We start from the raw sequence: 17004 nt of genomic DNA, 5'->3' as shown, positions 1-17004 counted from the left end.
AGAAAGCGTGCACGTACACACCCCTTGGCCACCTCCTTACAGTAAGGAAGCACCCTGAGAAATCCCAGGGTGAAGCCCTGCACCCTGAGAAATTTCTCTGAAATTCTCAGCACCCCAAGGAAAGAGGAAGAAAAATGACTGCCTCTTTCACAAGGAAACAAAGAGGCTGCGAAAGGGCAGGCAGGGTTTTGGCACAGCACTAGGTAACATTGACCTATATCTTGAAATTGTCACACTGGGTGTTATCTAGCTTTACTCAGCATCATCAGCTGTTAATTGTATGGATTGGAAATGCACATTACAGAATACTGAAACCACGAGTTTCTTTATCAAATGGCATGAGCCTTTGTAGGCAACAACCTACTTCAGCAGTTGCGGAAATGTTGAAAGCAAGGTGGGAAAATCAGTTAAAAGCTGACCTTAGGGAACCATTCCAAAGTAGGGATGGGTGAACAAGTGATGTTTGAAATCATGAGGAGTCTCCAAACAGTGTCACACCACTCATCTTGTGTCTGATTCCTGTTTGCGGTTGTGATCACTGCTCACTTGGCAAACTGAGCAGCGATCGAATGTGAAATTTGTGCAAAATTCCTAATTTGCACAGCTTCCTTCCATAGACTAAAGTGGGGTTGATGCAGTCTGCAGGGGAATCTGTGCAAATTAGGGAATTTGCACAAAACCAAACTGGGAAAGTTGTGCAAATTGAATGTAAGCACATGTCCTGCTGTTTGCAAACAGTTTTGGCAGACAGGTTCTCATGACGGCAGTTGCATTTGGGGCTTCGAACAGGGCATGTTCACGTTTTGGCGAGCAAAGATGAAATTCTCATACATCCCTATTCCGAAGTTCGTAAAGGGACAGTAAGAGTACAAATTCCATAGCCCCTATGTAACAGTGTATCTCCAACTTTCCTTTAAGAAACTGATACCTGATCATATCTGTGCCAGAATCTTGCTGAAGTTTGAACGGGATGTAGGGGTGCGTTTCTTAGGTGGAAGTACAGGGCTTGTGGCAGACTCATGTTTATCAGAACATTTAGTTCTGACCTTATAAGCATCCTTTTAAAATACAACTTAGGTATTTACAAGTAAAAAAGGTAATAAGTGCTTTCAACTGCAGTGTTCCCTGTAATTGTCTAGTAAATTTACAGACATCAGCTTAAGTACTATAAGCTGCACAGTGGAAGGAAAAGAAAAGAAAATGAGTAACAATGAAAATTTATTCATGGGTTTCATTCATACACAAATAAGCACAGCATAAATGTAATGGGGAAAGAAAGCTCATACAAATATAGTTTGGCTTCTATTGTAAACATATTTACACATCATAGAAAAGAAGCATATCACTCCATGAATTGGGTATTTTTACTGTGATACAAACAAAATAATTGCATATAAAAAGGATTTCTCAAGCGCTACTGAATATTCTTCCCAGTATGGCCAGACCATAAAAGTAAAATATTAGATCCTTTTTGTGTGAAGCTTGTAGAGAATTTTAACTGTTTAGCAACCACTGGACATTTCTGCATTTGATCCAGATATTGGCTTGGCCTTTGCTGCAGTTCAGCACTCTGCAGATGGCCAGAGGGTGATACTGCAGAGACAAGCTTAGCAGGAGTCAGGTGGCTCAAGGAACCAATTGGATTTCACCTGGAGTTATAAAGCTTCTGACTTTGGCTTGGTTACTCAGTCTCTCTAACGTGTCACTAGTCTACTTATTTACCTGCTTGATGGCCAGAGTACCTACCTGGCCAGTACCAGCTTGTCTCCAGACCTTCAGCCCTAAAAATAGTAGAGTTCATAGTCATCCAATACTTGCCCTTGATGCAGGTCTCCACACAGAGACAATTGCACAATGGCATCTATTAATTCTATATTCACTGCAGGCACAGTGGCATAAATTGTCAGTAGGGGGATGGAGAAAATTCTCACAATTATCCCATTCAAACTATAATGGAATTAATTTACCCTTCCTATCTTTATAGCACTGTTATTTGTATTTTATGTCTGTGTTTCAAACACACCAGGGTAAGACAGGATCATTCATACTTCCTGTAAATCAACTCTCTTTATCAAACCATTAAAACAGCTATTCTAATGTAAACCCATATTTTGTAACTAAAAACTCTTCCTTTTTTCTTTGTTTTTGCACAGCCTCCTGGGGAAGAATACAAGAATTCATATTATCTAACCTGAAATGCTATCACACAACCAGACGTTTCTTCCTCCCAAACTGAGCCACACATTTCAGAAAACTGCAGGAGGTCTTTCATAGTAACAAATGAATGGTAAAGCAGTGATACATTTTACTGCCTGTTCAGTTTTATCTTAAGCATTTTATCACCCTGGCTTTTGCTAGCTAGAGTTTGTCTACAGTTGGATTTTCTCACGGCATAATAATATATTTAGGAAGTTGTTTAGATGATTCACTATTAATTAGGGTTGTCAATCTATTAAAGACCTTTTTGGACAATTAACTATTGCATTAATTGATTAATCAGTTAATTGATTGTTGGATTAGATAAACTAAAGATTACAGAGCATCAAGATGGAGTCATTAATTGACTTTCCATCTCATTTATGTCATCGTTACTCTTCCACAACCTACTCAGGGTAGAATACATAGAGTTATCCATTTTATCCTCACAACAACCGTATAAGGCTGGCCAAAGTTAAGGGACAATAATTTGCTCAAGATCACTCAGTGAATGTCAGGAATTTGAACTAAGTCTGTTACTTTATGCACAATACTACACTGGCTCTCAATACTCCCATGATAAAGTAGTTTTATGGAAGTTCCCCTTGCTGCCATGTAGTAAAATGGCAAGTAAAACACTACAAAACAAGCATTTTGTGGGTGAAAAGTCCCCTCACCAATCAGCCAGATTTTGGTAACATCTCCCATAGGCCTCTGTGTACACTCAACACAGGGCTGCAGTTAAAATGGCATCCTCACATTAATTTCACCCTCTCTGCCCTGTAATGTGTAGGTCCACTTACTATAATGGGGAGCTAGGGATGCAACAGGTTGAATTGTAGACATTTAATGTAATGTGGAAGTCTGAATCTGACTTTGTTTCAACCAGACACTCAGGGGCTGTTCACACAGCACGCTAACGCATACTCAGTGGTTGAGCGTAGGCTGTTGTTGAACCGTGGGCTGTGTGTTGAACTGTGGGTTATTGTGTTGTCTGAATGCAGCAAGGGTGGCTTGTTAACCATGCAGCATGGCTTATTTTTCTTGAACAAGCCACCTTAAGAACCCATGGTTTGTTGTTGGGGTTTTCAGGGTGGTTATCAAGCCATGCTGGCTGTGTTCAGACAACATGATAACGGACCCTGAAGAAAATGTGCTGTGTTCAGAGAACACACTCACTAACCCTTGGTTCAACAAACAACCCACAGTTCAAAACAGCCCACATTCAACCACTGAGTGTGGGTTAGTGTGTTGTGTGAACAGCCCCACTTGCCGCCTTCCTTCCTAAGATGCAAAAATGGTTCCAGTGGTAAAGCTGGAGCAATTAGACACACATCTAATTCTGCACACCTAGTCATTCTCTGGGGTGCCAGCTGCCAGGACTCTCCAAAGAAATCAAGGGATTTCACACTCATCACATTCACCATCACACTCTTCACAGGGTGGATAAAAGTGGGGTGTTTTTAATAATAATAAAAAATAACATTTTAAAAATTTTAATTGGATTTTTTGATCTTTTAAAAATGTAAATACTAAGTTTCTCTTAATGTCTTGGGTAATAAATAATAATGAAATTTGTATCTGAGAAATGGTCAGATTGGTTCTCCATTGTTTTTGTGATGCTGGGGCTATGCCAAGGCAAAGTGAATCAGGAAAGAACAACACTAAAAGCATAAAAGACAAAACTCTCAAATATGCAGGTTCTTATATTCACATACTTAGGCTGCAATTGTATACTGCCTTACCTGGGAGAAAGCCAGGGGCACTAACTTCTGAGTAGACATGTGCAGGATTACACTAGAAACTTCCTATGTCATGGTCATAAGGAACACCCTAAATGATCAAATTTGAAAGACATTCTCTCTAGGTAAAATAAGAGATAAGTGTGCAAAAAAAGTGTGACAAATGGATGCAAGGCCTTATTGTAAGAATGAATTACAGTGTAAATGTAATACTTTGTTTAGTTGTAAATTAACATGGTTTAGTGGTCAGATCTGTGCAATTTTAAGAAAATATATAAAGAGGTATCAGGGGGGAAGCTTAATTTAAATCAATGATTTAATTTGGCCTTTTGTTTTCCTGCAGATTTAAATAAATCCAACCTGCATCTTCATGTTGTGCAATTCCCTGGCAGCTACAACTAGGGATATTGTGGGAGTCCAAGAAGTGGGTGGAGTTTGACGAACTCCACCCAACCCAACTTCCTGAGGTCCTGTCTGCGGACCGCCACCGCTTACCCACCCTGTTTGATTCCCTGGGTGAGCTGCTGGGTGGTCTGCGGGTGCCCACAAGAGGGCATGGACACCCTACTCCTCAGCGAGCCACCATTTTGTGTAGAAATGGTAGCTTCTAGTTTTTTTGTAAAAGACGTGTTATGAAAATGGCAGCTGTAAAACAGCCATGTACACAAGATTACAGGTGTGATCGTGCCTGTAATCTTGCATACATGGCTGCTTCATGACCACCATTTGGGTAAGACATCTTTCACAGAAAACGAGCTGCCATTTCTATGCAAAATGGCAGCTCGCTGCAGAGTTGGGCACTCCCGCCCACTCATCAGGCACCTGCAGACTGCCCACCAGCTTGCCCAGGGAACTGGACTGGGACAGGTAAGTGGCGACGGTTTGGTGAGCTGCACACAGCGTGGTGAGGGATGGTTCGTCCATCCCCAGCTACATCCAATGATGTAGGGAAGGAGCATGTGGGAAGGAGGACCAGCCAGCTGCACCAGGTGGATCCTGAGCCTGCTTCTGCCCCTGCCAAACAGGTACTTAAGGCTGGGCTGCCAGAGGCAGTGCCTTGGCGTGCGCCTCGGCGTCGCGCCAAATGCGACGCTAAGTGCGCACTTAGCGTCGCACTTGAAGTCGCATGGAACAGCACCTAAAGACCCACCCACTGCCTCGCCAGAGACACCAGCAGCCACAGATACCAGCAGCAAATAGCAGCAGCAGAGGGCAGCAGCTTTAAAGACCAGGGAGAAAGGGGCAAACGTAGATTTTATCTGCTCCTTCTTAGCTGCTGTTCTCTTTTATCTCTTTTATCTTTTATATTCCTTTATACTGTTGTATATTTTATATCTTAACATTTTAATATGTGTCTGGGAGGACTATTGAGCAACTTAGGGCGTCGGGGAGGTACCACCATAACTGTGGTCACGGGCAGGGGGAGGTGTGGTGTTGGGGGATTAACAGGTCAGCTGAGGAGAAGAGGGCCTAGACACCTTACAGCTGTCCCCTCTTCTGGTTCTTCCCCCAGCCTGATGGTTCCTGGCAGCCTTACCAGTCTGCCCTTGGGCCTGGTGGTGCTGTTGCTGAATGCCAGGTCGGCCCAAAATAAAATCTCCCTCATCCATGATTTGATTGTGGATGAGGGGGCTGACCTGGTATGTATTACTGAGACCTGGTGGGGGAACTGGGAGGGGTCACTCTCTCCCAGTTGTGCCATCCTGGGTACACGGTACAGCACCAACACCGACTCGAGGGTCGGGGAGGGGGGGTTGCCGTGGTCTACAGGAATTCAATCTCCCTCTCTAGGCTTCCTGCTTATTCGAGTGCAGATCTTGAGTGTTTGTACCTTGTGTTGGGTACCTGGGACAGATTAGGGATTCTGTTAGTGTACCACCCACCCCGCTGCCCATCAGACTTCCTGCCTGAGCTGATGGAGGTGGTCTCGGACTTGGTGTTGAGGACTCCTACAATGATGGTCCTGGGGGATCTCAACTTCCATGCCGAGGCCGCTGTATCAGGACTTCATGGGGCTGTCCCAACATGTCATCGGCCCAACGCATATAAAAGGAGACACACTTGATCTGGTTTTCTCGACTAGGCAGGAGGATGGTGATCTGAAAGTGGAGGAATTAACATCTGTCCCTTTGTCATGGTCAGATCAGTTCCTGATGAGGTTTAGACTCCTGGCAGCCTTCCCCTTCTGCAAGGGTGGGGGACCTATTAAAATGGTCCGCCCCGGAGGCTAATGGATTCCGATGGATTCCAGAAGGTTCTGGGGGATTTTCCTGCTGGTATGGCTGGTGCTCCTGTCGAAGCCCAGGTCACTCTGTGGAATGCAGAGATGACTCGGGCAGTTGACACAATCGCGCCCAAGTGCCCTCTCCCTCTGAGCAGAGCCCAGCCAGCTCCTTGGTATACACCTGAGCTGAGGGCAATGAAGCAAGAGGGGAGATAGCTAGAACGCAGGTGGAGGAAAACTCGTGCTGAGTCTGACCAAACACAGGTTAGAGCTCACTATCGAACCTACTCTGTGGTGGTGAGGGTGGCTAAGAGACAGTTCTTTCCACCAGCATTGCATCTTCTCAGTGTTGTCCAGTGAAGATTTTCTGAGTGGTTTGTGGCCTGTTACATTCTGGGCCAGGGAGAGAGATGGTGGAACCCTCGGTGGCATGCTATGATGAGTTTGCAAGGCACTTTGAAGATAAAGTCACTCAGAGTTGTCATGAATTGGACACCACAATTAATGCAGTTCCATTCATAGAGGCGTTCAGAGCACCGTCTGGTCCAGTTTTATTGGATGAGTTTCAGTTGAGGCCTGAGGATGTGGACAAGTCCAATCGACCACTTGTGTGCTTGACCCTTGCCCTTCATGGCTTATTAAATCAAACAAGGAGGGGATGTCCGGCTGGGTCCAGGAGGCTGTGAATTCCTCCTTGAGAGAGGGAGTGGTGCCTGACACTTTAAAAGAGGCAGTAATTAGACCACTCCTGAAAAAGCCCAACCTGGACCCAGAGGATGTTAACAATTATAGGCCAGTGGCCAACATCCCCTTCCTGGGGAAGGTGCTTGAGCGGGTGGTTGTAGGACAGCTCCAGGCACTGTTGAATGAAATGGATCTAGATCCATTTCAATCAGGCTTCAGGCTTGGTTTTGGAATGGAATTTACCTTGGTTGCCATGTGGGATGACCTCTGCTGGGAGAGGGACATGGGGAGTGTGACCCTGTTGATTCTCCTGGACCTCTCAGCGGCTTTCGATACCATCGACCATGGTATCCTTCTGGATAGGTTGTCTGGGTTGGGAGTTGGAGGCACTGCACTGCAGTGGTTCCGCTCCTGCTTGGATGACCACCTCCAGAAGGTGGTGCTGGGGGATTATTTCTCTGTGCCATGGCAATTGTGCCATGGGGTCCCACAGGGCTCTATTTTATCCCCTATGCTGTTTAACATCTACATGAAACCACTGGGGGAGGTTATCTGGAGGTGTGGGCTGATGTGCCATCAATATGCAGATGATACCCAGCTCTACCTCTCTTTTTCATCAAACCCAGGTGAGGCAGTGGCTGTTCTGAATCAGTGCCTGGGCACAGTAATGGACTGGATGAGGGCCAATAAACTGAAACTCAATCCAGACAAGATGGAAGTACTGTTAGTGGGTGGTTCGTCTGCCTGGCTAGGTGATATTCAACCTGTTCTGGAGGGGGTTGCACTCCCCCTAAAGGATCAGGTTCATAGTTTGGGGGTGCTCTTGGATCCAGAACTGTCACTTGAGGCACAGGTGAACTCAGTGGCACGGAGCACTTTTTATCAGCTTAGGCTAGTATACCAACTACGCCCTTATCTGGACAGAGATAACTGTCAGGGTGGACACTGAGCCCATAGAATCCCAGAGTAGTTCTGATTCTGAGGAAGAGCAGTCACTCCTGGGAGAGGAGCGTGCTCCTCTTTCCCAGGGCCCACAGCTGACGGAGATTCCTCCCACCAGCATTCCTAGATTAGAAAGCAGTCCAGGGAGTGACCGAGCGTGGGAAGTAGTCTTGGTGGACACGCGACGCCGACGCAGAGAGCGGCGCCAAATGGAGGGCGCAGAAAGGAGGTGTAGTGCCTGGTTGGCGCGCAAACAATGGCTGCGCCCAGAGGACCCAAGGGAAAAGGGGAGGGACTCTCCCTAGTCCTTAAGTTCAGGGGTCTGCCAGTAATTCCCTTTCAAACGGGGACCAACTGTTCCAACTTAGGGCATAGGTACTCTGCTGCTCAGATCTAGTTGCTACCTGTAGAAGTGTTAAGTTGTAAAAGAAGAATAAAGCTTTGAAAGGAATCCCTTTGTCTGTGTCTGGACTTGGCTACTGGATTAGACTGAGAGAGGCCTCCAAGGAGCCCTTGACAATAGCCTAGCTACAGTTATCCGTGCTCTGATAACTTCTCTCTGGATTACTGCAATGCATTATACGTGGGGCTGCCTTTGAAAACGGTTTGGAAACTTCAGATGATCCAAAATAGGGCAGTAAGATTGTTAACAGGGACTGGCCAGCGAGCTCATCTTACGCCAGTACTTTTTCAGCTGCTCTGGCTGCCAGTCCATTTCCGGGCCTGATTCAAAGTGCTGGTATTAACATTTAAAGCTCTTAACGGCTTGGGACCAGGTTATCTGAAGGATCGTCTCCTCCCATATGTGCCTGCCTAGACCTTAAGATCATCCTCAGCGGCCCTTCTCTGTGAGCCCCTGCCAAAGGAAGTGAGGTGGGTGGCTACTAGGAGGAGGGCCTTTTCTGCTGTGGCACCCCGGCTGTGGAATGAGCTCCCTAGTGAGGTTCACCTGGCACCTACATTGTATTAGGGATGTACGAAAAACTTACCTGGTTTTGTCCAGGGACATCCGCGATGGGGGGGAGGTGCTCTGTCCCTCCCCCCGAAATCCTCGATGGGGGGGAGGCGATCCATTCCTCCTCCCCGGAATCCTGCCCGGCCAGCTCCGCTCCATGGCCAGGCTGCGGAGTCGCCGGCCAGGCCAACCCGCAGCGGGGCCTCTAGCCACTGCTGGGCTGCTGCGGACGCAAATGGCATCCTGAGTAGGGGATGCCATTTGCATCCCTATGGTAGCCTGTGACAGGCTACATAAATATTTACGTAGCCTATCGCGGGCTACTATAGGGACGCAAATGTTGTCCCCTGCTCAGGATGCCATTTGCATCCGCAGCAGTCCGGCAGCAACTGGAGCAGCTGCCGCCGCTGGAGCCACCGCTGGAGCCGAAGCTGCAGCCACAGCCGCAGCCAGGTAGGCTCCGTTTCGCGGGGCTTTCGCGGGGTGGTGGGGTGGGTTTCTCCATTCCACCACGGATTCCAGGGGGCCAAAGTCACTGGAATTTGGCCCCCCTGGGATCCGTGGCGGAATTCTCTAACATCCCTACAATGTATTCCTTTTGGCGCCAGGTGAAGACCATTTTTATTTTCCCAGGCATTTTAGCTTTCTAGACTTTTAGCTTTGCTGTTTTAGATCTGTATTTTAAATTCCTGCACTGCTGCTAGGTTTTATTGTGGTTGTATTGTTATACTGTGGTTTTAATGTTCTATATATTTTAAATTGTTTATTGTGAGCCATTTGGTTTTAATTTTTGTGACCTGCCCAGAGAGCTTCGGCTATTGGGCGGTATAGAAATGAAATGAATGAATGAATAAATAAATAAATAAAATGTAGAGTGAGGCCCAAGAAAAGTAATCTGATAGTGACACTATACAAAGTCCATGATTCAACATGTTATGAGGAGCAGAGGGAGAAAATTGACACATGGATGCCCATTTTGGCAAAAGCCCAGTGTAACCTGCAGCTTTGTGGTAATGTAAGCTTTTGCCAGATGGAGACACTTCCTCAGGACCATTTCATCTAGAGCGTGAGGAAAATTTACTTAGGGATGACGCTTCCACTTCAAAAATCGCTGCTGGATCCAGGTTGGACTGCTACTTGGCAGACACTTCTTTTGGCATTTCAGGTAGGAAATGGAAAAGGCAATGCTTATTCACCCAGCAATACTTGTTAACACAATGCACAGCTAGCGAAGGCTGTTCCACAGCCTTCCCTATCTGGTGCCCTTCAGTTATGCTGGAGTGCACTTCCCATCATTCCCAGCCATCATGGGACTTGCAGCCCAACACATCTGAAAGGCACCAGGATAAGGAAGGGTGCTTTATCACAAGTGATGGCTTGTGATGTGCTGGGCAGTTTCATGGAGTACAGGCATACGAACAGCTGATAGCCGTGGTAGCTAAATGAAGCTTCCAAGTTCAGAGTTGGTAATGGTATACCTCGAGGTAGGGATGGATCAGCCTGTTTCTGATCCATGTCAGTTTTGCATGTGTTCACTCACTCCATTATGTCCCATTTTCTCATCAGTCTGCAATTTAAACACACACATACATTACACACACACACACACTTAAATTGAACACGTTGCCCCAAATGCATTTTTGAACACATTTTCCCCTAAAGCAGGAGTAGGCAGAGAAGTGCCCATGGGCACCAGTGCACCCCTGGACATCTTTCTTGGTGTCCTACCCCTCTTGCTTTGATTTAATTAACACTTTCTTGAGATTGCTATGAAATAGATCTTTGTTGGTGCTGAAAACTGTGGATTCAAAGGAGTTATTTAGCAGGTTGGGGCTCAGATCCCACCTCAGTCTTTTGGGCAGGTGGTTACTTGTTCTTTGCCACCTGTCCCATGGCAGCCATTTTGTGGTGGTGCCCAGGACATATACTCAAATTGCCAAATGTCCCCATGGTCCAAAAAGGGTAGCCTACCTTTGCTCTAAAGTATGCAATTCCCCTCAAAATACTCATGTTTGTATGCATTTCCTTAAAATGCACATTTTTCTTGGGGTTTTTTTGAGCCATGAACTGCATCACAACTTTTGGAGAAGTGTGCAATCTGAAGAATACCTGTGTTCTGATCTGTGTATTAGTCTGGGAAGTGCACATTAGATCAGTTCACTTAAAAATGTGGACCAAATGAAATCCTCACGCATCCCTACCCCTAAGTACCACCAGATGCTATGGACAAACAACATGAGAAGCCTGTTATTACCATGTCCCTCTTTGGGGCTTCTCAGAGATATCTGGTTGGAAACAAAATGTTGGATGAGATCAACCATTGGTCTGAGCAAGCAAGAAAACAGAAGGAAGTGAGCATCCAAAGTAAATCACAAAGAAGAGAAACAAGTTCTCAGGATGCAAACAGACAAATAGGCCTTCAGGGGGTAGAGAAAAAGTCTGCAAATTTTTTTCTCAGAAGATTGTCTCCTGTGTCAATCTACTGGTGACTTGCTGAGCCAGCAAGACAACTATTATGTTTAGGGAGGTACAATAATTTTGTTTCTCCTTGCCAAATAGGCAAACATGCCCTGTTCACACAACCCAGAATGCAAGCACGAGCAGGGGAATGCGTTTTCCAAAATGTTTACAAATTCCAGAACATCTGCTTATGTTAGAAAAATAAACATATTGTGATGAGAAAAAGTTTGCAATTGCATGACTTTAAAAATGACCATTTCACTCTTTAGTCAATGGGGGACATTTGTGTAACTTCAGAAATTTCTGCAAATCGGAGATTTTTTGTGCCACTTTCATATTTAATGATGTTCAGTTTGTGCAATTTTGTGCAAAATGAACAGGGATCACAGCCATGAGTGCAAGTTGAAATGAGCAGCGAGTAAATGTTCAGAGAATCTGGGTGAACATGAACATTGCTTGTTCACACACATCCCTATTATGTTATTATGATACAATCGCCTAAACTTTCCACCTTAGTGCAAGTCTTCTATTAGAATCAATGGGATTTAGAAGTGCTGAATTTTGGTTGGATTGTGCCCCATAGTTGGGGGGTATTTTATGATTTTAGTAAGCTATACGTTATCCAGTAGATATAAAGAAGGCAAGAAACCAACTAATATCACTTCTCCTGTGAACTGAATAACATCAAAATGGGTAGGGAAAGGAAGAATGTCATGGATAAAAAAAGATTAAAAATACATGACAACATGCAATACGTTTATCTAGTCCTCTCAGTCATTGTGTAATCTAATTATGGCAACCTTGATCATATCTTTGTCACTCCCATTCTTTGATTTTAACCATGGCACATTGTGCCTTAAATGATAATGCTCACTTATTGTCTTAGTCCAGGGACCTTGTCTTTTATTCATGCTTTATACATCTTTTAAATAACGCAATTTGTTTTCCCAGCCTCACGCTGGCTTCAGTAGTTTATACATGAAAGTGTTTTGAGACTGAAAGTGCAAAGCCTTGTTCTTTCTATTCACAGGGTCATATTTACAGAAGGTTCTCCCTGAAGAGTCGACAAAGTATGTGAGGATCTGCTGAGACTGAGAGTTAAATTTGGAAAGAGCCATAGAATTCTGCAAGGCAGCAGAACAAGCAAAATTGCAACTAAGGGTCTTCAGCAAAGCGAGCAAAGTAATTCAGGAGGCAACCGAACAGCACGTTGTGAAGATACCACATGGAAAGAAAAGGGACTCAGTCTTTGCAAGACATTTAAGGAGGAACTGACAGTTCATAGGCCTGAGGTAAGGGATGCGGCTGAAATTCATTCCATTCACATTTTAGTGCACACTTATCTAATTTTGCACTTTCAGACCAATACAGGATTCTGTACTCAGTTATTCTTCAAAATTTGCACTTCTCCAGATTTCGCAATGAAGGTTTCCAACAACAGCAACAAAATGGATACAAAAATGTGTATATTAGCAAAAAGTGCACACAAAAATGCATGAACATAATGTTCAAAAGGCATTATATTAGGAAAATTGCTTGCAAAATATGTGTATATTAGGTGGGGATGTCAGAGAAAACTACCACAGACTCAAATGAGGTCAGATTCTTTGGAATCCGGTCTCTGGAATCCGCGGTGGAATGGCTCACTTACTTCCGCTCCAAAAGGATTCCGAGCGGAATGGCAAACCGGCTTTGGAGTGCTGGCGATACGGTAATGGAGGCCGCCATTACCATTTCGTTTGGAGGAATACAGCCTCAAATGGCGTAGTGGACATCACTTGCAGCCGTAAAGAGCTGTGTTTAATATAAATAGAGCCGTAAATGGCTGCAATTACATTAAACTCAGGGCTTTACCACCACAAATGGCATCTACTACACCATTTGCGGCTGTATTCCTCCCAGCAATACGGTAATACGTATTGCCAGCGGTACAGAGCCAGAGTGCGGCTCCGTGAAATCCTCCTGACATGGAGCTGCTCCAGAGGATTCCGGGGGTGAGGAACAGATCACCTCCCCCCCGGGCAGATTCCCCACTGGACTGGAAGGTAGGGAATCTGTCCATCCCTAATAGGCAAAATTGCAAACAAGCATGCATGTATTAGGAGAAATGCATGCAAATTTTCATGCATGTTTTAAGACCTGGAAAAAGAGAAAGCTGAAAGAAACTGAAATTGACTGTTTTGTCCACCCCTGCCCAAGGTACAGGCTTCCTTCAGCTGATAGAGCAGGAGATTTACAGAACCACTGGAGTCAGCTATGTAGACCTGTTCGAAGGAAGACAGAAGCACCATTTGTTTCCCATGTTAAAATGTAGGGATGGCGGAGAATTCCACCACAGATTTCAGTGAGGCCGAATGCACTGGCATTCGGCCCCCCAAAATCTGTGGTGGAACAGCCTGCCCCCCTGCCCCCCCATGGATTCCATGGACAAGACTTACCTGGGGCGGATGTGCCGGATGGCGGCGGCTCCAGCGGCGGCTGCGGCGGCTGCGGCGGCAGCTGGTCTTTCGACCAGCTGCCGCGGCCGCCATTTGCATTCTGGTCTTTGCCGTGATAGGCTATGTAAGTCTTTATGTAGCCTATCACAGCAAGCCAAGAAAAAACACACAAAAAAATGGTGTACGCAAATGGCGGCAGCTACGGCGGCGGCCATTTGCGTTCCTTATTTTTTGCCATTTTCGTCTACGTAAATATTTACGTAGACTATTATGGTGAAAAAAAAGGGGAACACAAATAGTGTAGTGGGCGCTATTAGCGTTCCTTTTTTATTCACCGTTTTAGCCTATGTAAATATTTATTTTCAGTGTTGTAGTATTTACATAAATGATGGCTGCAATTTGCGCAAATTTGCACAAATTTGGAAATTACACAAATTTCAGATGTAATTGGCACAAGCTGCGTCTGTAAAGTGCACAAATTACCCAAATTTCTGCAATTTGCGGCTGTGATTTGGGCAAATCTCTATTTGTGCAAGTTACAGCTGAGCTGAGACAAAAAAGTGCATAAAAAGTCCCCAAATGCAGGGAAACCACACAGCTCAGCTCACAAAAGCAAATTGAGTTGGGTGTGCCGTGGAAGTCCAGCAACCCCCAAAGGGCTGGATTCCCCAGCGACGGACATCCCTGATCATTTGCTCATTAGCTCAAAAAAAGTTCTGCTTTTGCTGCTTTCCTGCAAAAGCAGAGGATACCAGCCATTTATTTTGGTAGCCAGGTCACCCCTATTTTGGTAGCCCCCAGTACATGGCTGGTATGTTGGATTTGACTTGGTAGGTTGCAAGTTATGCAGGCTTGCTTTATAATAACACTCAATGACTACTAGGCATGATTTCTATATGCAATCTTCCAGTTCAGAGGCGGTTGCCAGGGAACAAGAAGAACAGGGGTTCTTTTGTCCTGCCTGTGGACTCCCCAGATATGGTTGGCCACTGTTGGAAAATGGACACTGTACACAAGTGCTCTTCTTATGTTCTTGCTTTGAAGACTTAAGAATGGCAGTATATTTAACCATTCCGTTCTTATTTTCCAACCGCAGCCAAAGCTGTATTATTTGTGCAAGGATACACCTTACTGCAACTGTTTTCTTTTAAAGGGCACTAATGCTGTCCCTCAAACTGGGGAAACCCACTTCTGCATCTTAAATCAGAGGACATTCCAACTATTCCTGAGCTTTGTCATATCTCATGAATTCGTAACTAAATAAATTAAACTATTGATACATTATCAGTCCGAGTGGAAATTATGACACTGCTTAAAACACATTCTTGCCATCATGCCAATTTGATTATGGCTTTGAACATGAACAACATTTCTAAAGACCTTGGTCCCAATCCTGTGACAATTTAACATGAAATCAACTTGATTTTAGTCATGTGCCCATTCCAGAAGTTTACCAGAGTCACCTGAGACAGAATTTCCCCTCAAGAGAAGTGCAAAAGAGGTATTCATCCTGCCAGGCTCCTTCCTGCCATTTCCCCCCGGGTTTAAGAAGCTGCTTGTAGCATGGGGCACAGGTGGGCTGTTGATAAGGCATGACAATAGATGTGCAAGCTCAGGTGTGCATGTACAGGGTTATCTGGCACAGGACAATATTCTCTTTTGGGGCGGGGTCTGAGAATTAAGGACTGTAAAACAATGGACAGGGTTTTCTCTATCTGTTTTGGACATTAGGGTGATAAGGAACACAAAAGTGATAGAGGTCTGGGACCAAAAGTTTACTTTGTGACCTTGGACACATGTTTTCTCAGTTCCCCATTGATGAGGACCCTCTTATCTGTTTAATCTAAGTTGAACCTTGGCTAAACTCATGTGGATCCTTACTGACCCATGTATGCGAGTGGGCGACATGTAGGTTGCAGGCCATATGTGGCCCCCATCCTCTTCTGTGATCCCTGCTGTCCCTACACCTGGTATGGTGGCAGCAAAAAATAAAATAAAAAATAAAGCTAAATTTGGCCTTTCTAAGGTTTCATAGCACCGAATTTTGGTGACAAACCACCAATTATTTTTTTCTACCACCATAACACCAAACGTGGCTGTGGCAGGAATGTGGCCCATGGGGGGGTGTCTGGGGGCTGGAAATCAGCCTCAGGCCACCCAGAGTTGCTCACCCCATCCTAGAACTAACTCTATCAGCAACCGTTGCACTTGGCTGCCTCTGAGGGAGATGTGAGACAATGAGGCTACCTCCACATCAGCGCAGCTGGGAGCAACTGACTTGGATTCCTGCATTGAGCAGGGGGTTGAACTCGATGGCCTCATGGGCCCCTTCCAACCCTACTATTCTATGGTTCTATGAACTGCCCTTTGGCTTCTCCCCTCCCAGAACTTTTTCATGCAGTGGCCGTGATACCTGAGCATGCTTATTTTCTTCTTCTCCTTTTGTCCCTTTCAACTTTTATAGCCTGCCTAATAAACTGTAAGACAGTAATGAAAGCTGTGAGTGCAGGCGGGGGAATGGCAAAATAAAAATGTAGCAAACAAACAAACAAACAAATCATGGACGATCTTGATCCTGGTCCCAATCTCTTCTGAACCTGATGGACGTTCAGAATGAATAGTCTGGAGTATGGGACTCTTTGATTTATTCTGCCCTCCTTACTGCTCAACTTTCACATCCCATAGGGGCTGGTGGGCAAGACGGACCTTCATTCCTGACCCCCTTAGAATGTTTCTGTGTCGATCAGGGAATTGCCTCTTTGCTGGTTCCCAGCATGGCTCAGCCTTCGCAAAGACACCCCCAGCCGAATTGTATAATGTTGTTGAATGCCTGCAGCTGGCGCAGACTTTGGTGGGATTTGTGGGTGCTCAGCACTTCAGAAACACAAGGCTGCAATTAATCTCTTGGTGCCTCAGTTTCCACCTTCACAGATACGTGGCAAGGTGAACATTCATGAATGGTTGCAGAGGGCATTGCTATCCTTGATAGAAACTGCTGTTGTGCGCAAGTCTGAAGGAATATTATTATTCATGTAAATAGAGGGAGAAAGTGCTCTCCATGGGTTTGTGTGTGCATGCGTGTCTGCCAAGTTTTATTTGCAAACCAGGCACAAGGGGAGTTTCTGGGGAGAAAAATGCAATTGTCCGAATAAGATTTATGCCCTCTGTTCATGCCAACTATATCTATCTGTTAGAGGTAGATTTATGAGTTATTTGAATGGGAAATATCTAATCCTCCCTGCATTCTGTCACTTCATTGTGTTCTGTGCTGGTGTGGCCTTGTTAATGTGAGGTGTAGCTGCAAGCAGAGGAGCACACAGGACATTCTCATGTTAACATGGTAGAGCATATGCCTGGGAACAA

Source organism: Heloderma suspectum, chromosome 3 (assembly GCF_057233095.1).
Source record: "Heloderma suspectum isolate Gila_16-S chromosome 3, 16-S_ref, whole genome shotgun sequence".
In the NCBI taxonomy this organism is placed as follows: domain Eukaryota; kingdom Metazoa; phylum Chordata; class Lepidosauria; order Squamata; family Helodermatidae; genus Heloderma; species Heloderma suspectum.
Note: the sequence above shows the minus strand (reverse complement) of the source record.